A 24,649-nucleotide genomic window follows, 5' to 3' on the forward strand; every position below is an offset into this window, starting at 1 on the left:
ATGCATTTAAAACTTTTCCTAATCCAAAGTCCCAAAGTTCATATTATTTCAAGCAAAAGTATGGTCAGGCCTAGTATAGCAATACCCCAGTCCCTGGGACCAATTTCTGTTTTAGTTAGGTTTTTATTTCCATGAAGGATCACACTGATCATTCAAACTCTTATAATGAAAACATTTCATTGAGGTGGCTCACTTACAATATCAGAAGTTGAGTCAATTATCATCATGGCTGAGAGCATATATGCAGAGAGCCAGGTATGACGCTGGAGCCTGTAGTACCTCCATCTTGACTCAGTGGCAACACCAAGTCATCTGACATACTTCCTCTGACCAGTCTATGCCCACACCAAAACGGCCACATCTCCCACTACTTCCACTCCCTCTTTAATTATGGGGGCCAACTACATTCAAACTACCACAGTGGTATAGCTGAGTCTTGAGGTAGATAAATTCCCAATGATCTGAAGAACTGCCATATCAATTTCCATAATGGCTATACAGGTTTGCAATCCCAGCAGCAATGGGGAAGTGTCCCCTTTATTCCACATTCTTGCCAGCATGAGATGTCACTTGTGTTATTGGTCTTAGCCATTCTGACAGGTACAAGATGAATTCTTAAGGTAGTTTTGATTTGCATTCCCTTGATGGCTAAGGGTGTTGAAAATTTACTTAAGTGTTTTTAAGCCAGTTTAAATCCAGCTATTTATAATTCATTGCTTTAATCTTTACCACACTTTTTTTTGATCATTTATGTTGTTGATATCTACTTTCATGAGGTCGTTTTTATTCTGAGCATGTAAATCTGGAACCACACAGACAAACATGATGTATACTCACATGTAAGTGCATATTAGCTATTCAATAAGGAATTATCACAGTACAATCCACAGACCCACAGAGGGTAAGTAATAAGGATGGCTGTAGCTGGGGATGCACTGATTTCCCGTGAGAAGAAGAAACAGACTAGGTTTTATGGGTGGACTGGGGGCACCAATGGGGAGGATCTTAGGAGTAATGGAAGGAAAGTGGGAAAGAATACAGGGAGAGATGACTGGAAAAGGGAAGCTTTTAGGGTTGACATAGAAACATAGTTCAGTGGAAACCTTCTGCAAAATATGACAGTGACCCTAATGAGAACTCCCAGTAACTAATAATATGGAGCCTGAAGCAGCCATCTTCTGTAATGACATATAGCTCCCAGTGGTGGAATTGGGAAAAAAAAGCCAACCATAAAATATTTGACACACACTTGTGTTGTCTGAAAGATATACCAGAGAATTGGTGACTTAAATTAATGTTGTGGCAAACCAATGACTGGAGCAAATTGAGGCCCAAGCCAAAAGAGGTAACCCATGACCAACATTACCTGGATGGCAATGAATAAGAAGTTTGATGCCTCAGGGATTTAGAGCAGAACAGAATAGAAGTAGCAAAAAAGAAAACAATGGCCAATATAATGATTCCCAGCTGTACTCTGATATAATCAAAGATTGCTTCCTGGTCTAATTGTCATCAGAGGGGTTTCCTCTGATAAATAATGGTGGCAAAAACAGAGAACTTCACCCACACACTAGCTGAAGCACTTAAAAGGATGCAGAAATTTGGATGGAGGTTTCAAAGAAGTCAGAGGTGTTAAGGATGCCAGAAAAACACAGCCCACAGAAGCAACTAAGAAGGGATCATAAGGGCTCAAAGAGTCTGACAGAGCAATTATGGATCTTACAGGGTCTGAGTCCGATCCTCCCCTTTTCTTGGCGATTTTGTGGGACTCTTAACAGTAAGAGTGTGATTGTTTCTGACGCTTTTGCTTTCTCTTGGGACTATTTTCCTCATACTAGCTTGCTTAATCCTCCATGGATATCAAGGATTGGGCCTAGTTTCATTGTATTTTGTCATGATGTTCAGTTGACATCCCTGGGAGGCAGGCCCTCTCTGAAGAGGAAGAAATGAACAGTGGAAAGTTGGGGCAGTGGGAAAGTTGGGGATTAGAAAGAATAGACAGAGTTGTCGATGTGGTCAATATGTACTATAGGAGAGAAGAATTAAAAAAGAGAATAAATAAAAAGAAATGAAAAGTCTAACTTCATGGTCCCCACAATCTTAAACAGCTCCAATGCCGTTAAAATATTCAAAGTCCCCTCTGATCCTTAAGACAGAATATTGTCCTGTGACATCTTGTAAAATTAAAAAAACAAAGTAACTTTTTCAAACATACAAGGACACTGGATTTTTTCCCCCATTTAAAAAGTGAAGAACGTGCTGTGTTCCAGCCCCCAACTTGGGCAGGCATACCATACTCACATACAGACTACAGCAGCCAGAAGAACACTTAGGCTACCAGTCCATGAAATTTCTCCATTTCTTTAGTTTCCAGAGACATAATCCCCTAACAAAAGTCCAACCACCACCCCTGTAGCCATAACCCCACCCCCAACTGGGTGTGAATCCTTTGCTCAAGAGCAGGCTACACCAGCCAGAAGGAAAGGTACTTGAACTCAGACAAAGACTCCCTGTTGAAACAGAGTCCACACCAGACTTTAGAAATCCAGGCAGACTGCCCACCCATGGATTTCCTCCACTCTTTGAGTAGCTCCCCAAACATTATCCCTACTCCCACCTGCCTTCTTGTCACTGTGTCCTAGCTCCCAACATGGGTGGAGATATTGTAAAAAAGAAACATGAGCTGTGAGAGGTCCATGTAGGCCACAGACATCCCCACTCTCAAAGTTCCCCACACCGCACTGTCCCCATCCCTCCATATTTCCCCAGCCCCTAATTTGCGCAAAGACTCCCTGAAAGCCTGACAGAACCCAGACCACACCTGTCACCAGATTTCCAGCTGCAAACATGATCGAGGGAATCTCTGTTGAACCACAGGCCACAGAGACCAGAAGAACAAAGAGCAAATAGAAACCAAAAAATAAACATCAATTCAAAAGAGACAAAATGAGAAATATGAATGTAGATTCATAATCATCACAAACCCAGCTACATAGAGGGCAGCTTAAGAAGCAAACAACAGCCAGGGCAATACGTCTTCATCAGAACCCAACTATCTTACTACAACAAGTCCTCAATATTCTAACATAGCTATAGCATCAGTAACACTGTGTACGAGATGTCTCTGACTCTTACTTGGTCTTGGGACGCTATTCCTCCTATTGGGTTACCTCTTCAGGCCTTTATATGAGGGTTTATGTCTAGTATTATTGTAACTTGATATGCCATGTTTGGTTGGTATCCCTTGGAGATCTCTTTAAAGAAGGGAAATGGAGAAGGGGATCTGGAAAAAAATTGATCAAGGAAGGGAACTGAGAGGAGTGAATGGGGGGACTGTAGTTGAGATGAATTCTGTGAGAGAAGAATTTCAAAAAGAAAAGAAAAGAAAAGAAAAGAAAAAAGAGGAATGCAGAGACAGTGGGGGAAGATTGGCCAAAGCAAGATTATAAACCAACAAGACAAAATTCTGTATTTCTGTCTCAGAGACAAGGAGCTTCATCCTCAAAGAACTTAAATAGTTCTATCCCTGTAACATTTCCTTCGTGTCTCTCATTTGTTATTTACACTCTCTGTATGCATCTATCCATGGCAAATGCTTCATAGTTTAGTATGTCAGTATCTGATTTTCTCAAAAGAATACAAGATTCATCTTCACAGCTTCATGCAAAAAACTATCAAAGGCTCCTGACTAGGATACTGACCCTGCCAAACACAGATGGGTTCACCAGTGCTGAACTGAAACCACAGAGGAAGAATCCATGACCTTTACATTTGGCATCTTTATTGTTCCCAGAACCAGAACAACATGGGTGATTAAGGCAAGTTTGGCTACTAAGTTGTAATGGACCCATCCAGAGTTGCTTGGACCAGAGTTGCAGCAGGTTTTGTAGAAAGTTGATTCCTGGAACTTGGAATCACATTTCTTACTCCTTCCAATAACTGAAGGTCAAGCTGGATGGAAGCTTATACCCTTAGAGCACCTTGCTAGGCTTCCACTATAGAGCAATGGGCTTTTCTTTAATGGTGACAATCTACTTCAAAATTTTTATCTGTTTCTCAACAGGACAGCCATTTGAAACTCCCCAATGCTTTTTTCCTCTATCAAACAGACTTTTCATTTCTTTCTTTTTTTAATATTTATTTATTTATTATGTATACAATATTCTTTCTACGTGTATGCCTGTAGGTCAGAAGAGGCCACCAGATCTCATTACAGATGGTTGTGAGCCACCATGTGGTTGCTGGGAATTGAACTCAGGACCTTTGGAAGAGCAGGCAATGCTCTTAACCACTGAGCCATCTCTCCAGCCCTTTTCATTTCTTTCTATACGACTTGTTTCAATATTCACTGTAGACCTGAATGAGTCATCAATAATAACCATCCTCTGCCGTCAACACTTTACCTAAGAAATCAGCACTTTGTTTTAATTTACTCTTACACAATTACTCAGGTAATAGAGAAAGAAGAATTATTTGGGGCAAATATATAATACAAATTACCTCTAGCTTAATTTTCATAGAGTATATTTCCCACTGGAGAAATGCTATAAGCTCTATCTTCACTGTCTGCATTACTCTCAAGATTCCCACCTTCATAGTCCCATAATAATAACTAGTGTATCTCTTTATACAAATTTTAGAGTTTATGCCAAGTAAAGTCATAATATCTTCAACAATCCTCCAAAAGTCACCAATCCCAGGAACTTTGCAGCAACAAAAATCACTCTGATGACATCTTGTTATAAGTTGCTTTTTACTTACTGGATTAAATTCTAACCAAAAGCATCTCAGTGTTTATTTGACTGATACTGTCATCACAACCCATCATTGTGGAAACTTAGGATAGAAACTCAAGTTAGCAACTGTAGAAAAACACACACACACACACACACACACACACACAGAGTAAATTGTTTTTATTAGCTTTTTCTCACTTAGTCACTGTCTCAGGCTCAGCTCGCTCTCTTACCCAGTTCAGCCCCACTTCCGTATGAGTATTGCCATGCTCAGTGGAAGAGCCTTCCTACATCAGTAATCAATCAACCCAATTTCTCAAAGACTTGGTAACTAGTGATTTTGAGTGTTCATGCCTTCAACTGATGTTTCCTCAGAAGACTCTAGGCTACATATGCTGACAGGTGAATCCACTTCAAAGAGACCATAATATATTAAAAAGTATTAAAAATCAAAAGCAGTGTATTAACCACATCAATCACTTAAGGAGCAGAAAAACATCATCAAGATAGCAACAACTGGAAAACACAGATATCCATAGAAATAATAAAAGGCAAGACTCTAAATTCAAGAAAAAAAAACTGTCTCTCCACAGACAGCACCCAAACCAACAAAACCTCAAGGAAGTCATAAAAAATATACTAATTTTTCTGAATATAAAAATTGACTCATGCTGGAGGAGATGTGGAGTATGGAGAATATTCTTCCACAGACTGTGGGTATGCAAAATTATACAACCATGTTGGAAATCAGTATTTCAGTTTGTCAGAAAACTGTGAGTCATCCTACCTCAAGAACCAGCAATACCACACTTTGCCATATACCAAAGGATGCCAATGATACCACAAGGGCATTTGCTCAACTATGTTCATACCGGCATTATTTGTAATAGCCAGAACCTGGAAACAACCTAGATGCCTCTCAACCAAAGGATGGATAAAAGAAAATGTGGTACATTTATACAATGGAGTAAGACTCAGTGGTAAACTAAACAATGACATCTTTCAATGGATATGGATGGAACAAGAAAACCCCATCCTGTTTGAGGGAACCCAGACTCAAAATCAAGAAAATAGTATTACTCACTCAACAGTAGATACTACTTATAAAGCAAAGGATAACCAGTCTATAGTCCACAACCACAGAGAAGCTAGGTAACAAGGAGAACATAACAGAAACATATATGGATCCACCTGGACAGGGGAAATAGAAAAGATCTCCTGTGTAAATAGGGACAACAGTCCTGTTAGGCAAGGTCATAACAATTTACAGAGATCTTGTATTTTGGTTGAAGTAGTAAAACTACAACAATTGTGCTTCATGATAAAGTCAGTTCTTTATCCTGATTTTTTATTGCTTTTGTCTATGGACTCCCAAAAATAGCCACTCATGCCATTTATCAATCATCTAAAACTGATTACAAAACTCCATATTGCTAATTTTTATTGGCAGACTTGAGTACCAGCCCGAATAACCCCTCAGGTTTCAGAACTGCATATCTATGGCAAGCATGGATCTCAGGGTAAAACATTCACTCAAGTACATTACCTCAGCATCTTCTTTTTCATGCTAGAGGAAAAATGAAGTGAAGGGGGCATGGAGGAGAGGAAGAATAAGGAGAAGAAAGAAGGAGAGTAAGGGGAAGTAGTATAAGTAGGGGAGGTGAAGGAGAGGAAGAGTAGGGGCAGATCTCTATGAGAATTCTAGTTTTTACAGATGTGGTTAGAAAAATCCATAGGGAAGGACAATAATAATATGCATATCAAGATCACAAAAAGTGGCAGATAGAACCTGACAAAGCAGTACTCCAGAACAGATGACCTGACCTAGGAAAGAGCCAGCATCCACAGGGAAGTACCTGACATTCCAAGCCCTTAGATAAAGTTATTAAACATCCCTGAATCCTTGATTCACCCATGGTTCTCAGCTAATCTCTGCAGTGATATACACACCGCTGAAAACACCCAGATTTGTTTGTTAGCACAGGTAGGGCATGTTGCCTTCCTGCTCAGTACCTCTCTTCTATAGAAATTTCTATGTGGTCTGTTAGCAAATAATTTTGTGGGATTGGATCTATGTAAATTTGACTGTTTGGACAAAGAGTGAACGCCATTGCTCCAAGGTCTCACTGTGTGGGGAAATGGAGCAAGGTCAGTCCACTGATCAAGCAGAGGTTGCACTGCTGTGGTGTTTTGGAAATCTGTCCCATTTCAAAGGAAAGAATCTTGGCTTATCAAGTATTTTACAGATATGATGCTGACTTTTCCAAGAAAAGTGTTCCCACAGCTCTGCAAAATAGGTTGTTCCATGTGGATAAGCACATATACACTTCCCATGGATCTGCCTATTGGTCTGTGCATTGACTGTATACTCTTGTGGACTCTAATAAATTTTAACAGCTACGAAAGCAGGAAACCTCTCATGATGCTTCCTTCCCTCCCCTTTCTGCACTCTGCCTTCAACAGCTTCAGAGTAAGTAAATGGACTCAATTCTTTCACATATCTCTCTTCAATTATGAGTCCCCAGGAAAAGTCAGATGGATTAGAGGACTCTCATTAACTGGTCTCTTTTTCCTTCTCAATGACCAGTAGAAGCCCAGCCCGGAAGGAGTTGCAAGAGTGTTTTCCCAGCAGAGGGCAGCAAAGGCAGAATTAGCTGTGTTCAAAGCAATTCTCAGGTATGTAATGTGGGGGCAAGCCTGAACTAGAAAACACACTGGTATAAAGAGAAATCAATAGCACTTGGAAAAAACAGAAATATAATCTTGAATAACGCTAGGCTGTTTCTAGCTCTGCTAGGTGTGTCCCGGGGCTTGAGAAGGAGCTATGTTCCTTCTCCACAAGTTGGAACCTAAATGGAAAGACATCATTGATCAATCCAGCTCTCAACACAATAGTGTTTTTCTTTTCAAGTAGTTGTCACCTTGTCTCGTCATGTGCATTATGCAGAACTATAATTATCTCAAAAAAAGAAACGGGAACTTTAAGTCACAGCATGCCCCAATGTTCATTATGATTCTATAATGCCCCTCTTGAGTAGCAAGTTAGAGGTTTGTTGTTGATATAGTGATGGGTGTGGTGGCTGTTTCTAAATCTTTGGTGTCTTTGTCATCGTTTAGAGGTCAAATGTTTGAACAATCCTTGTAAACAACTTTGTATTCCAGAATTCTAATCTCTAACAGGCCTCATTAGCATCCTACTTATCTTTGGGTAATTTAGAGGCAACTCTACCTCAGGTAAATATCTACTAAGCATTGTTGAATCCTTTATATCAACAATTCTTTTTTTTTTTTGTTTTTTGTTTTTTGTTTTTTCGAGACAGGGTTTCTCAGTGGTTTTGGAGCCTGTCCTGGAACTAGCTCTTGTAGACCAGGCTGGTCTCGAACTCACAGAGATCCGCCTGCTCTGCCTCCCGAGTGCTGGGATTAAAGGCGTGCGCCACCACCGCCTGGCTATATCAACAATTCTTTTTTTTGTTTTTTGGTTTTTCGAGACAGGGTTTCTCTGTGGTTTTGGAGCCTCTCCTGGAACTAGCTCTTGTAGACCAGGCTGGTCTCGAACTCACAGTGATCCGCCTGCCTCTGCCTCCCGAGTGCTGGGATTAAAGGCGTGCGCCACCACCGTCCGGCTTATATCAACAATTCTTATTCTTCTGCACAACAGCTTAGTAGTGAAGTGGAAACGAATGCAAGAATGCCATTTACAAACGCCACAAAATTAACTCCAAATGGATTTTACTCCTCAATGTTAAATGCAAAGGGCAAAGCTTCTGAAAAATAGTAGAAAAACTACGCATCTCCACCACGGGGACCTTGCCTTCCATACGTATCAAAATGTGGACCACAAAGATGTTTCTAACACACAGTTCCCTGCTGGAAACGCTTTTCACAGATGCAGCCCACAAAGGGAAGTTATTTGAAGGAAAGAATTGTTTCCTGTGAGTTGCAAGGTCCACATGGGACCTCAGAGAACGCTGATGGTAGCAGCGGATTCCTACCCTGGCTCCGCAAGGGCCTGCCACACTGTCTCCCACGGCTCACGGATCTCTCTTCCCATATCTGGGAAGAGCAACCCCTTACTCACCACGCTGTGGATTCCATGCTCACCCATGCTCTCCTCACAGCACCCTGCAGTAGCACTCACAGCACAGAAAGCAATCCACTGGCGCCTGCTCTGCTATAAAATCAAGCCGGCAACATGGCGCCAGGAAGTGTCCGGCAAGACTTCTGACTGACAGGTCTGCCTGGAGTCCCTGATTGGCTAGTGAGTCTTGAGTGACAGGAGCACCTCCCTGAGATTTACAGAATATTTAAAGAAACAGCGCAGGGTTATTTGGCTGTGTTTTATACCCCAGACCAAGACTTTTACAGATCTGCAGACATGTGAATTTCAGTATCACTTATGCCTCTATCAGATAGATGACACAGCTATCTTCCTGCAATACACAACCAAATTGCCTTCATCCTCCTGGACATGATGTGGCTAGCTAGCACAGCTCATTACACAATGTGGAGTACACTGATTTTTCTGTTCAAAAAATGGAAGGGTGCACAGAATACTGATAAGTACAGATTTAAGGAAACCGAAGATGATGTTTGTTCTGTGACTTCAGGCTGATGTCAGGAGTCACAGGCACTTCTGACAGCCATGAGAGCAATCCAAGCACCAAATTCCATCCAAGATGATATATTTTCTCCTGCCAGAAAAGTGGGTGAAAGCTCCATTGCATTGCTATATTAAGTTCTGAATTTCTGGTCAAAATCTTATTAAACATTAATAATAAAAAGTGTAGTCTATATGGTAAGTTGAATACTTCAAGAATATGGGGCTAGGAAGAATGATTTCATGAGCACTATGGTGAGCCAGCACCTTTTCCTCAGTGGGCAAGTGAAAAATTACTTGCATTATTCCAGGTTCTCTACCTGAACAGGACTGGTAGATGGAACTTTCCGTGTATGTAGAAAGTAGATTTATTAGAATTTCTCAGAGGCTGTGGTCCAGTTATTCCAACAATGGCTGCCTACCAAAGGAAAGCTGAAGAATTCAGCAGTTTTTTGGTCCATGAATCAGGTGTGTCAGCAGGTTTTCAGTATCCAGGAGGATTCTGAAGAATAGGCTCTACTGCTATGAAAGGAATGAAATTGGTAGCCAGAGTTATGTCAAGCAGGCAAATAGAGAGAATGCTTTCTTCTTTAATATCCCTATATAAATAGACTGCCACCAAAAGGTGTGATCCAGATTACAGGTGGAATTTTTTTGATTGATTGTTTTCTTGATTTTTGTTTTCTTGAGACATTGTTTATCTTTGTAGGCCTGTATCACATTCTCTAGACAAGGCTGGTCACAAACTCAGAAAATCCAACTGTTCCTGCTTCCAGAGTGCTTGGATTAAAGATGCATATTACCATCAAGCTGGTAAAGGTGGTTTTTATCACCTCAATAGATCCTGAATGAAGATGGGCCTTCCCATTTCAAAACCTTAAATAAGAAAAAACCTTTATAGGTGTACCCTGTTGTTTGGTTTCAGATCCAGAGGTAGTTACCTTGACTAGACAGAATATCTAACACAGCAGCCAAGACAAAAGAAATGTGTATGATTTCTCACCTCATCTGACAAGTAGACCATGGGTATTATTTCCAAAGCAATGTTTTTCCTAAACAAGAAATGCATGGGGATTTTACTTAGGGAGTCTGGGCATGTTTCTGTGGAGTTCTCCCTAACTCCTAAACAGAGTCAGTCAACAAATCCACCTAAACAAATCCATGACAAACATGATGACTATGTAATAGCAGGGACATTTAGGGACATCCTTATCTCAAAGTCATACAGAAATATGTAAATTTTAAAACTAATGGAAAGAAATGCTTCTGGCAAGTTTTTCTTGTACAAAAGTTCTTAGCTGATAATCAAGTAAAAGTCACTATGAAAGCAGAATGCTTTGGAACATATCCTCCTTGTTTATCAGGATGTTAGATCTAACAAGAAAGTGTACCAATGTCACAATTCCACAAGTGTATATTACAGAGAACACAAACACAGAGAGCATCAAGGAAGAGTGACCAATCAGTAATCAGTTATTAGATGGATGTCTCTAGGGATTAATTATAATCTGAGAAAAAGACAGTTTTAGTCTCAACATGTTGGCTCAGAAAAGGTCACAACTGCTTCTACTCTAGACAAGAAGGAGTTCATTTAACTAACTCTGGCAGCTTCTTGTCTCAGAGCTGTGACCTCCCTGTAAAGAATTCCATGCTTTCCCGTTCCTAACCACTGCTTCAAACTTTAGTTATGTGTGTGCCTTTTCTGCATGTGTAAGTGCACAGTGCTTTCAGAGGTCAGAAGATATAAGATGCCTGAAACTAGAGCTATAGCAAATGGTTAGCTATCGTGTGGGTTCTGGAAACTGAACCCAAGAGTTCTGTAACAACACACACAGTGCTCTTAATTGCTGAGCCATCTCTCTAGCCATACTTCTTTTGTTTATAGTTTGTTTTAAATTTGTTTTAAAATTTAATTAAAATGTACAGAGACATTACATCACTTTCCTCTATTTTGTCTTCCCTCCATCCCTTCTCATATATTTCCCTTCCAATGTTTTACTTTAGTATGTTTGAACAAGTCCACTGAAATATCTGAATACAATCTAATGAGTTTGTTTTCTTAGTTGTATTTCATGGTTTAGGGGCTGACAATACTGTATGGGATGAATAATTTGGAACTTTACCCTTCCCTGGGGTAATTCTCTCACCTGAAGGAGAATTCAAGTCTTTTAAATAAGCTTCAGGCCTCTGACCATGATTAGGCTGCATTGGACAGAACATGATGAAGAACAGAAACGTTGGTAGGGAAATATCTAAGAAGTTAAGAGGACTGAAGATTCTTCCAGAGTACACAGGTTCCATTCCCAGTACACGCAGAAGCTCAGTGCTGTCTGTATCTCTAGTACCAGGTGTACTGCCACCATCTACTGGCCTCCTTAGACACGAGGCATGAGGGGACACAAAGACGTGCACACGGGAAAAACACCCATACACATGAAATTATGAATGAACTAGATTTATAAAAGCAACCAAAGCAAAACCATAGGAAGAAATTATTGCACCATAAGAAATATTTCTCCAGCTGTGCATAGTACTGCACCCTTTTAGTACCAGCACTTCAGACAGAGTGACAGGAAGAGCCCGGTGAGTTTCAAATCATGTGCTACATAGTTATATCAACACACACACACACACACACACACACACACACACACACACACAGAGAGAGAGAGAGAGAGAGAGAGAGAGAGAGAGAGAGAGACAGAGAGAGAGAGAGAGAGAGAGAGAGAGAGAGAGGAAGGGAGAGAGAGAGAGAATAAAATAGAATAACATCCAGAAAAGGAGATTTAGAAAATTGGAGCAATACAAAACCTTTTAAAATCATTACAGGTGCCTGTCACTGGCCTCACAGAAAAATTTCAAAGCTAAAAACTGCAAACATGGTCACACAGGCTATAAATCTCAGGCTTTTGTTGACAAATTCAACCTGGCATCTGTAAGTCTGAGTCAATGGTGATTTTATATATTTCCTTCCAAAGTATGGTTCATCACTGAAAAACCTAAGACTACTTGTAAATATGTAAATAATTGTGAGTTATTTTCTTTGATTAAAACAGGGACGCATTTGATGCCCCAGTTGATGTTGATACACTAAGGATAATACTGCACATATTGAGTTTTTAATAGGTATTTATACACATTTATTCCTGAGCCTTTGGATCATCATTCTTAGCATGACACTCTGCTGAAAAAGAGAGATTTTCCAAATAATTTCATGTTGGTTGGATAAAAAATTATAATGTTCACAAGAGTATTGTTTCTTCATAGAAGTATTGTAATTCTTGGGATCACTTCTATCTTCAAAGGCATGAGATTTGCTCTAAAACTAAATTTACAAAAAAGCTCCTCCCTGGTTTCTATAGCTAGAATGGGAGATTTTCTGTATAATCTTCCACAGAACACTTCTGTATAAAATACACCATGTCCAAGACAATGTATAAAATAAAGCATTAAATTAGGTTTACAGTTCTAGACTGCTAGAGTCAATGATGGCCTAGAAATCAAAGGGAAAAAAAAGCCAAGAGCGCACATGTGGAACCTCAAGAAGGACATAAGGAGTAACTGTGCATAATTCTAGGCTTTTGAAGTCTGAAAGTCCACTCACCTGAGCACACCCCTTTCAAAATGTCACAACACTACTCATTCCTAAAAGTGTCTATCAACTGGGGAAGCATGTATTTGAAAATATCTGGCTATGGATGTTATATCTTCTAACCCACATTTATCCAACTTTTACACAGTGACAGCAACTTTTTATCTGACTGCACTCTACCTTATACTTAAGTGAGACTACTGTTTCCAACATTCTATGACACAGAATGAACATTCCTAGTTCACAAAGAATGAATCTGAGCATAAGAATTGATTACATCAAAGCTAGACCAAAATTGGAAAGGAAAATTATTAAATCTTGTAGCACCTTATCAACGGGGACCCACCTGAGTTCCCAGGATAGATGTGACGCAATCAGCTTACAGCTGACAAAATGTAGGAATAATGGCAAGCTGGTTCCTTGTCTTCCAAATGGACAGGGAGCCAAATGAGACATTACTTTACTACCAGTTATAGTTTATTTTATGGGGCTTTTTAAATTTGTTTTCAAGACAGGTTTTCACAGTGTAACAATCCTGACTGTCCTGGAACTCACTTTGTAGATTAGGCTGGCCTCAAACTCATAGAGATCCTCCTGCCTCTGCCTCCCAAGTACTGGAAATAAAGACGTGTGCAACCACTTCCCAGTCCAGTTAGCTCTTTTTGAGATGACTGTTTTAATGATTGCCTGTGGTCATGTTAGAGAAGCAGCAGGTGGCAACTATAATATAAGGCATCAGCACACCAGAAGGAGAATTTCTGATGGGTGAGTCTTATATAAGCAAAGCCCCTACACCAAGGATCCCAGAACGTGTTTCTCTTCTTCTGTGTCCTTACATGTTTGCTGCTGCTATCATTCTGTGGGATCTGGCATGGTGAGAATGTGTGTGGAGATCACCACTGTGTATAATGCAGTGTGTCTGGCTCATGGAAGCCTCCCATTCTATAGGAATTACTACCTGTAAATTACTATGAAGATGATTTCTTCCTATGCTATACTATTTGATAATAATGTTAGTTAAAACAGAATTTTGATGATAAAAATATAAACAAGTGTCACACAGCTAGAACATATGAGTTTCTCCTGAGCAACTGTATAGACTGTGACGTAGGGTAATAATTAAGAAAACAGTAGAGTCCCAGTAGCCCAACTAGTGTAAATCTTTCAATCTTAATATTGGGAGATGTGTTTTGGGGTGCAACACAACTGAAACAGAGCTTTAAAAACAACTGAATGTTACATGAAAATATTTTCTCAAATAGCTTTGAGATAAAGTACTGAAGAAGACAATCTAAACATTTAAAACGGAACAGAGTTGGGTGAGGAAATGTTTAAGATCAGAGAGCAAAAACAAAGCATCCCAATTACTATTAGCTGACCTGCCTTTCTTGTTAGGATTGGTTGATTATAAAGGTAATGATGAATTCCTTATACCCATTGTACCCAAATCTCCGGATATAAAAATCTATGAATGAGTAGGTATGCACACTAAGGATTTAAAGTAGAGCGGACTGATTTTATTTACATACATAACAGTTTAGATTAGTGATTTCTTTAAGTTTCCTTATAAGAGTAGCTTTCAAGGAAAATAATAAAGTAATTGTCTGTCAATCATACCACAAGGACACTAGCTCAACTATGTTCGTGGCAGCACTATTCATAATATCCAGAACCTGACAACAACCTAAATGCCCCTCAACCAAAGAATGTTTAAAGAAAATGTGGTACATTTATACATGGAATATTACTTTGCTGTAAAAATATGATGACATCATAAAATTTACAGGAAAGTGGACAAAACTAGAAAAAAATTATCCTGAGTGAGGTCACCCATATCCAGACAGGAAAACAGAGTATGTACTCACTCATAAATAGATATGAAATGTAAAGAAATGGATAACCAGACTACAATCCACCGATCCAGAGAACTTAAATAACAGAAGGATCTAAAGAGTGATGAATAAATTGCCCTTAGGAGAGGAATTAAATGAGATATCCTGGGTAAACTGATCATGGGCATGGTAGTGAGGAAAGAAAGAGGGATGAGAACATGATGGAACAGGACATTTAAGTTGCGGGAGGAACAGAGTGGGAGAGCAATGAAAGAGATATCGTCAAAGAGGGACCAATCATGAGTTTATGGAGAAATATGGTGCTGGATAAATTTTCAGCAGTTTACAAGTATGACCCCTGCTAAGAATCTTAGCAATGGTGGAGAGGGTGTCTGAATTGGCCTTCCCTTGCATTCAGATTGGTGACTACCCTAACTGTCATCAAACATCCTTCATCCAGTAACTGTAAGGAGCAAGTGCATAGATCCACAGCCAAACACCAGACAGAACTCTGGAAGTTTGGTCAAAGAGGAGAAACAATTATATAAACAAGTAGGGGTATTAAGATCATGATGGGAACATTCATGGAGAGAGCTGATCTAAGCTCATGGGAATTCATGGACACTAGACCAACAGTTGGAAAGACTGAACGGGACTAAACTAGACCCTCTGCATGTGGGCAACAGATGTGTATCTTGGCCTGTTTGAGGGGTCCATGGAAGTGGGACCAGGATCTACCCCTGATGCATTAGCTGGCATGTGGGAAACCATTCCCTATGGTGGGATGCTTTGTTCAACCTTGATGTAGGGGGAGGGGCTTATTCCTTCCTCAATTTAACATGCCAGGCTTTGTTGACTCCCCATAGGAGGCCTTGGCCCTTTAGGCAGAGTGAATGTCAAGTGAGGTGGAGGGGAGTTGGACTGGAGCAGGATGATGGGAGTGAGGGGCACCTGAAGTTGGTATGTAAAATGAATAAAAAAGGGCTGGAGAGATGGCTTAGTGGTTAAGAGCATTGCCTGCTCTTCCAAAGGTGCTGAGTTCACATAGCAGCAAAATAAAGGAATTTTCGGCAATTTTGTAGTATAAAATAACAACACATTATCTTATTTCAGTAACAACATTTGTTACAGAAAGCTTCATATTTAATGTTTCTTCTTCACATACCAATGAGAAGTATGTTCGAAAGACCCCTTGAAGGTGATTGCCTCTGCATGATTCTGTGTTCTTTTGCCCTTCATCTTCTGTTGTTACCAGTAGTACAAGAAAAATGCATGAAAATCTTCCAAAAAAAAATCCTCTTTTACTGAGTGGTCTTCCTTTATTTTCCCTATGCACCTCTCCATTTTTCCTCTCAATTCATCCAAACTCTATAAAATTTTTCCTACTGTCAAATGGTTACTTGTTCTGTGTATGGTCCTGGAGTTATTTTTATTTAATCCTGTTTACAATATTCAAGCAGAAAGCTCTTGGATAAAAGGTGTGTGCTACGTATGAAGGTGCGGGAGGTCCTTCTGTCTGTGTGTTGCTTTTCATGCTTAATGAACAAAGAAATTGCCTTGGCCTGTTTGTAGGGCAAAACTTAGGTAGGCAGAGAAGATGGAACTTAATGCTGGGAGAAGGAAGGCGGAGAGAGAGATGCTATGGAGCTGCCGCCAGAGTCAGACATGCTGAATATTTGCTGGTAAGCCACTGCCACATGGTGATATACAGATTAATAAAAATGGATTAAATTAAGATGTAAGAGTTAGCCAATAAGAAGCTAGAGCTAATGAGCCAAACAGTGATTTAATTAATACAGTTCCTGTGTGATTATTTCAGGGTTAAATGGCCAGGATCCTACAAGACCCTGTCTCCTCTAACAGTCTGAAACACAGCACTACTAAAGTTAGGTTTCTCCAAGAAATAACTAAATTCAAGTGTTCACAGTAAAATTAAATACCTACAATATTATAATTTCAGAGGGTTTAGTCCATTTTCATCATGACATGAAATATGGAAGTGTGCATGCAGACGTTGGCTAGAGAAAAAGCTGATAGTTCTAAATCCAGATCAGCAGGAAACACAAAGAGACTGTGATATATTTCCTACAACAGGGCCACACATTCTCCAACAAGGCAACACTGCCTAATAATAATACTACCTATGAGACTATAGAGAGCATTTTGATTAAAACTGCCACAGTATTCAAACTCCTATAAGTATCTCCTCAACCGTTTTCATGCTCAGTAAATAACCTCAATAAATTCATTGGTTCCCCTAGGTGGACTTTGGTGAAGTTGTACTTTGCAATTTTATCGGTACTTCCAGGGACGGGATAGACAACTGCTTTGCCCCCCTTGCTGGGGAGAAAATTCTCACAACATATCATGAATCATAAAAACATTTGTGAATATCCTTGTATGTCATGTTGATGGCAAAATGAATCAGCACATAAAATAACATGTGAGAAGAATCTAAATATGGAAATTGTCTTAGTAAAAAAGATATAGATGCATGAAAACAATAATGACTAGATGGTATCAGAATAAAGATACCCAACAGATTTTCCAAGTTAAAAAAGAACTGATTTATATATAATTCACAATAATGAGTTTTAGATATAATATATTATACTAAAATTGGTAAGATCAGGTATCAGCTGTTTCAACAACTTGATAAAATATATGTCAAACAAAAGATTGTTGAGTTATATCTGGCTATTTAAATATTGCACAGTAGTTAAAAGTGCCAAACTAGTGTACAGCTGATCTTCTAAATGTTTAATAATAATTTTGGATGTTATGTTAAAGTGTTTAGAGGAATTAAAAGGATTTGTATTTCTCCCATTTCTCTATAGGATCAATGAAATCCATGGGGACTGAGGTTATTGATCTCTTGTTTTGTCCATGCAGACCTTCAAGATCCCACTCAATGAATTTGAAACATCCACTCAATAAAAAGGAGGGCCATTGTGGGAAAGGTTTACTCAGAGATACAAAAGAAATACAGAGACATAGGATAGTAGTGAGAGGGCAATTCTGTGAATTCTGAATACTCAATTCACTCCTGTTTAATTTTCATGTTCTTTCGTACCACAGTACATAAAAGGGGAAGAGGGCAAAAGACTGCTTTAACATGACACAAAGGATAACCAGAAGAGTTACTTGTTTCAATCCTTGAGACATCAAGCCATTATTTTCTGAGTAAAACATTTGATGTTTTGTGTAGGATATGCAGCAAATACACCCTAGACCAAATATTTTGCAGAAACAACTCCTTATGTCGAACCTCCTATTTTAAAATGAAGGGCCAGGAATAGACTTGAACTTTGTGACCTCTGTTCGGGGTGGAGCAGATCCATTGCAATGGACCATTTTATTGTTGAAAACACCAGGTAACTACACACTAGGTCAATATTTCTTGTTTGTAGTCACACTTGTTTTCAAGAACTTTGAAAGAGTAAAAATAACCTCAGTCTCTCTGACTTTTAGTCAAAGCAAAACAGGCTCACATTTATGTGCCTTCACAGTTTTCTTCCCAGCTCTGTACAGCAGAGGAATAAATGTTCAAAGCAATTCTCAATTACATAAATATAAGAAAGCCTGATCTATAGAAGAAACTGTTCCAAACAGAAAAAAATCAAAAGTGCCTGAGAAAATAAAAAGAAATTCTTAATGACTACGAAACATTAGAGAATAAAGGCACTTAAGAGATTACAACAATGATGCATTTAAAGAAAATCAAATTTAAACCATAAAACTAATAATCAGCTTTTTAAAAAGATAAATATAATTGAAAAAGACATAGCTATCCTACCTTTGGAAAAGAGAAGGCCACTCCCTGGTAGAGTACTGGCATTAATAAGAGATCATTTGATGTAAACCAAGGCAGAGTTTTTCTTTGGACAGCCCAGTCTTAAATAATCAAACAATGCTTATACATATATTTGCTTTTTTGACAGAGGGTTTCTCAGTAGCTTTGAAGCCTATCCTGGAAGTAGATATGTGGACCAGTCTGACTTCGAACTCACTGAAATCTGCCTGCCTCTGCCTCCTGAGTGCTAGGATTAAATGCATGTGCCCACACTTCCTAGCACCTTACATTAAATAGAAAATCTTTGACCTATAGTTCAGGCTTATTACTAGCTAGTTCTTACAGTTAAATTAGCCAATTTCTATTAGTCTACATTTTGACACATGGCAACCTGACTTCACCTGTTCTCCTACAGGCCTTATTCCTCTGGCTTGCATCTCTCCTTAATCTGCCCTTCTTTTTTCCCTGTATCTCCTTTGGACACTAATGCCTAGCCTTATTCTGCCTAACTATAGGCCAATTCTGGTATATTATTAACCAATGAAAGGAATATATAGTCAAATAATACAGAAGCATTATCCCACAGCAGTGTGAATTTGTATGTTAGCTGATTTAGATCTGTGACATGAAACCACCGCTACAGTCAATGGCCTGTGTCTGAAACCTCTGGAGTGACCCAGTTGTGTCAATCAGGATTACACACATTTGTAGGCTGAGATTTCCTGTTCTGGCAGTTTCCAAATAACTGACATGGAGACTTAATATTAATTGTAAATGCTTGGTCAATAGCTTAGGCTTATTGCTAGCTAACTATAACATTTAAAATTAACCCATACTTCTTATCGATGCTCTGCCATGTGGTGGTACATTTTTTTTTTTTTTTTGGTTTTTCAAGACAGGGTTTCTCTGTGGCTTTGGAGCCTGTCCTGGGACTAGCTCTGTAGACCAGGCTGGTCTCGAACTCACAGAGATCCGCCTGCCTCTGCCTCCCGAGTGCTGGGATTAAAGGAGTGCGCCACCATCGCCCGGCTAGTGGTACATTTATTAGCATGACACACTCATCTCCCGATAACATATGCATTTGGTTTGTGAGTTCTCTGACTCTGCCCTTGCTCTTCCCAGAGTCCTCAGTTTGGTTCTCCTTCCAATTTTTTTTTTATTAACAATGACAGCAATACATTGTCACAGTGTATAGTATACAATAGTACCTATTTACAAAAACAACAACAACAACAAAAAAAAACCCTTCCTTAAAAATTCATTCAAGAGAAGCCCCCAAATGGTATACCTAGTAATCAGGTCTGTCTTCATTAACATGACATGCATTAATACATGCTGGGAAATTACAGAATCGGAAATTAGTACAAGCCACAGAATTATGCAGCAATTATACAATCATCATTTTATGAGATTGACCCATCAGAATCAATGATTCTGTTGTGAAGGATTTAATCAAGATGTAAGGCATATTGCCATAATTGCCTTGAAATGAACTGGATGTTTCCTGACTACACAATTCTTCATAGCTTACTCACATCTGTTACCTATTGGGGATAAATCTCCCACAGTTCAGCACTATTTGATCACTTTTTGGGCACAATTTCCCATAATTATGTGCAAACCCACACACACACACACTGTCAAAAAAAAAAAACCTGCCCTCAACTACCAGATCTTCATTGTTTTTTTTCCAATATAAACACAGAACACTAACTTCCTGTGATTATCTTTATTGGCAGTCTCTTGGCCAGCATTAAGTGGCCAGGCAAAAGCACTTCAATAAAGTCATTCATAGATATTCAATAGCATAGAAATACTACATTCATAAGACTGTTGGTTGATAGGCAATCAAATAGATAGCAAAGTAAGTATACTCTGACCTCATTTAGAGATAAGAGAAGAGATTGGCCTAAAGTAACCTCGCTGTGAAAGATTCCTAAATCTTCATACTCACCTTTATCTCAATTTATAGATGACTTTATTACATGAGATTTACTACTTATGTTTTACTCTCTCAGATAGCAGAAAAAATATTTAAATATCTGCCCACTGCTCATCTTTTTCTGGGGCCTCCAGACTTACACTACCAATGACCAGAGTGGCAGAGAGGCATCAAGAACCAGATCTGATAATTTAGAGCTTAAGTACCTCTATCAAGGTTTATTTTGGGGGTAAAACCCACTAAAGCATTCAGCGTTCAGAAAGATTTGACATAGCACTGGGAAATCTGACTAATAGGATCTGAGCACAAAAATAAATAAATTAACTCATACATCCTTTTATCATGTCCTGTTTATTCTTTCTATGGCCTCTCTATTACCCACCCTGTTCATAGTTCTTTGCTGTTCCTGGTGGTTATGCTGTGCTTACTGTTCCCACCTAGCATGAGGTTTCCAGCCTATATAACCCACACAGACATTAACAGTCATCTCTACATGTACTACAGAATCATAAAAACACAGGTAGGAAGAACCAGACAAAGCATTTTTGCAGGAAAAGTGATATTTCCAAGGTGAAATATCTGACATTCCAAACCATTAGATAGGATCAGTAGACATCCATAAAACCTGGAATCACCTACTCCACTCACCCCAATCTCGATTGTGATCACCAGCTTTGATGACATCCAGACCTGTTTGCCAAAGGGTGGGCAAACTGTCTTCCTATATTTTTTTGAATTCCTCCATGGTCTATTAGCAGAGGAAATTTTGGGGTATTAATTTTATGTAGACTTGAATATTAAACATAGGGTGATGTTACTGGTCAAAGATCCCATGGCATGTGAACAGGAGAAGGTAATTTGGTGCTCATATACTTCTTGGGTAATTTTGTGTGAATAAACTTTTGAAGGAGAGAAATGCCATGATTTCACAATATTTATACAGAATTGATGGTGACTATCCAAACTACAAGTGTTCCCATAGCTCTGCAATCAGGTTCTCCTATAGGTCTGTCAGCTGTGCATTCATTGTGTAATACTTGTGGCTGCAACATTGCCCCTTCCTTTGTTTAATAAAAACAGACTGTGCATAGTTCTCTGGGCAATGATAATAATTTTAAAATTAATACCAAATAGTCTATTGATGGTAATGTGAGAACTAGGTTGGCCATCTTGCAGATGAGTTTTATAGGATTTTAGAATATCTCTCATCTATGGTAAAACACAGCACTAATGTAAAAATTCATATTTATTATGACATGATGTACTCAAGTGCATCTAAAAGTTGTAGAATTGAGTTATTAAAGAAAGGATTATTAGTTGAGAAGGCTAGTTTTGTCTATTAGTCATTGATTATTAGAATGTACTTTGATGAAGAATGGTTAGGTGGAGTTTACCTGGTATGCATCTGTGGGACCATGGTCGCAGTTGAAATAGACCTGATAAGTAAAATTTTTTATTAAGGCAATAATAACTCATTTTGTCTGTAACATGGTATTGCCAACTCTCTCAAAACATACATAGCAAGATTTTCATAGCAGAACAATTGTCAGAAATACATTAGGAGAGTGTCTGGTAACATATACATTACAGGCTCATAGGCAGAATATAGACATTAGTGATAGAATATTTTTAAAGGCAGTCTAGTCTCTGGGACATAGAGTTTACTACAGTAAAAGGCAACGTAAGATGTGAAGTTCTCTCAAAGTTGCTTCCTGCTGATAAGGGGAGAAGTTGTAGGTCTTGTCTTGAAGGCTGGAGCATAGTGGAAACCCATGGAGACCAGGGAAGAGCAGGCTGCATCAGACTCTGGGAGGACTGCAGGCAGCCTTGGAGCAGTCTGTGTCAGGAGAATGCAATAGGGATTCCTTGGGTGAGAGCTGCAGAGAGAGCTGGAGGGCAAGGTGCACAGCTGTGGCAAGGAAGCTGCCTAGCAATCTCTAACTCCTTAAATGATTATAAATCTGGTGGAATAAATACATGTTAATGGAAGAATAGGAAGTTAAGGAATCTCAAAGAAGAAACTTCATCTCTTAGGTGCACACTTGAAATGTGTAAGTGCACAGTTTTGTCAGATTAGAAAAAGGCAAACTGGGCCAAAGAGACAGGGAAAGTTCCTCTCCCCCACAAAAGTATTAGGCAGGTAGAAAAACAAATTACAAGCAAATAATACTAAGCTGAGTTTATTTTTAGTTGTGACAATGATGCTGGATCTAAATCGATCTCTTGAAGCTCATAAGAATCATTTTTAAGAGGCAAAAATATTAGATCTATCAGGTTTTTACTATTTGTGCTCTGTACTGAGATCGATATTGTGGAAGAAGCAAAGAGACGGCTATTCTGCAGCTATATTTTATCTATACCTGTAAGGTATATAACACTTAATAAGAAGACAACTATACAGGTGAAGAAATAGGTTCCTAGTATTAGAATGAAAAAAAAATGTTTAGAGATGTTTAGAGTTAAAGGAAGAGTGTAGGATTTAAACTTATCAAGCAAGCAGCACCATGTTTTTTTGTTTTTTGTTTTTTTTTTTTGGATGGCTGGGATGGCCATGAGTGTAGGAGAGCATCAGGTTGCTGATACCTGAGCAAGCTGGGACAGACAGTGAAAGAGCAAATCTATCTTTTAGATCATACATTATGATCTGCACTGAGGAGAAGCAGTACGACATTTCAAAGATGTACCATTGCCACAATCCTCACACATATGAAAGGGAAATAACACAAAAACAGGGAAAAACCAAAGAAAATTCCCCAATCCCCACTGTGAATGCCATTATTAAATGAACAGCCTTGCTGAGCTCCTCAAATGTTAGATTAAGGCTGCCATTTCCTCTGAGAGGGCTAGCTAGATTTTAAAGTCACAGTTGCCTCCTTGCAGAACCAGGAGTTCAGTTTATCCAGACCTGCCCTCTGTCTGTCTCAGGGCTTCATTATGTTTATGGTATGTGGGGTTTTGCCTGCCATTCTCTTGGCACAACCTAAGAGGCCATAAAAGATCATCAGATCCCTTGGACTGGAGTTAAGGGAGATGGTTAGCCACCATGGTTTCTTGCAATGGATCCTTTTCCTTTTTAACAACAGATAGTGTTCTTAGCTGATAAGCTGTCTCTACAGCTGCTTTTTTATTTAAAATTTACTTTTATACATTTTACTTAAAATATATCATTTTCATTCTTCTTTGTTCTCTTTTCACCGGTTCATAAATTAATTCCTTCCAATTTCCTCCTTGGTAAGCATGTGTGACAAAGTGTGTGCAAATACATGTATAAAACCTGCTGAGGCCATTTCTGTTGGTTGTGTATATATAGTTCCAGGGCTGAACATGTTCCATTGGATACTCAGTTAGTTAGCTCATCCCTGCCTGAGTCAAATTCTCCCACTTAAATGAAAACTTCAGTCACTAAAGAACAAAATAATCTGACCCCACAGTGACCTAGGCTTTCTTGGGTAGGAAACTATCAAAATTAGAAAACCCTTGGTGCAAATACCTCATCAGACCTTTGCTGGTGTAATTAATGACTCTGAAATTCTAGCCCCGCAGCAAACACTCTGAACGTTGATCTCAGCGAATCACAGTCTTCCTTGGAACTCTGGGCCTCCCTCCACACCCTATTCACCATTCCCATCTAAGATAACTTAAAAATCCTGAAGTTCCTGCCTCCACTTTCTTAGTCCCATGACTACATGTCTGTGCCACCATGTTTGACTTAGATTGTTCCAGCTTCATTTAGTCAGGCATAAGAAAGATGGGATGAATAAAAAGAGCATTGCAGTTAACTACATTATAAGAGCACTGATCTCTGTAAGCCTGTGTTTTACTATCTTTTGAATAAATTCAGAACTATGTGCTAGTCCCTTGATTAGTTATAATTGACTCAATGATAAAGAAAAACTTTCGTTTAAATAGTTGAAAAGAGTAGACGTTATGGAAGAAGTATTGTGTTTGATGGGAGCCATTTTGTGACTTGAATTAGGACCAGAGTCTATGCTCTGGCTTCCTAAACTAACCAGGCTCAGACACTCATTCTCATTAAGCCAATTAAAAAAACATGTTATCCTGATGTGCTGTGCGCATGTATTATGCATACACTCTGGAGACAATGTGTGAAGACCTCACTTATGTCCTAGGACAGTCTAAACTACCAAGTGAGG

The 24,649-nt window shown here is 39.1% G+C and overlaps 1 pseudogene; it reads left to right on the forward strand.

Annotated features, from left to right (window-relative positions):
- The window catches only part of LOC121464649, a 237,874-nt pseudogene that overhangs the window by 98,187 nt on the left and 115,038 nt on the right, over positions 1-24,649 (forward strand).

Source organism: Microtus oregoni, unplaced genomic scaffold (assembly GCF_018167655.1).
Source record: "Microtus oregoni isolate MIOR12 unplaced genomic scaffold, Mior012 000029F_ref0000214, whole genome shotgun sequence".
In the NCBI taxonomy this organism is placed as follows: Eukaryota; Metazoa; Chordata; class Mammalia; order Rodentia; family Cricetidae; genus Microtus; species Microtus oregoni.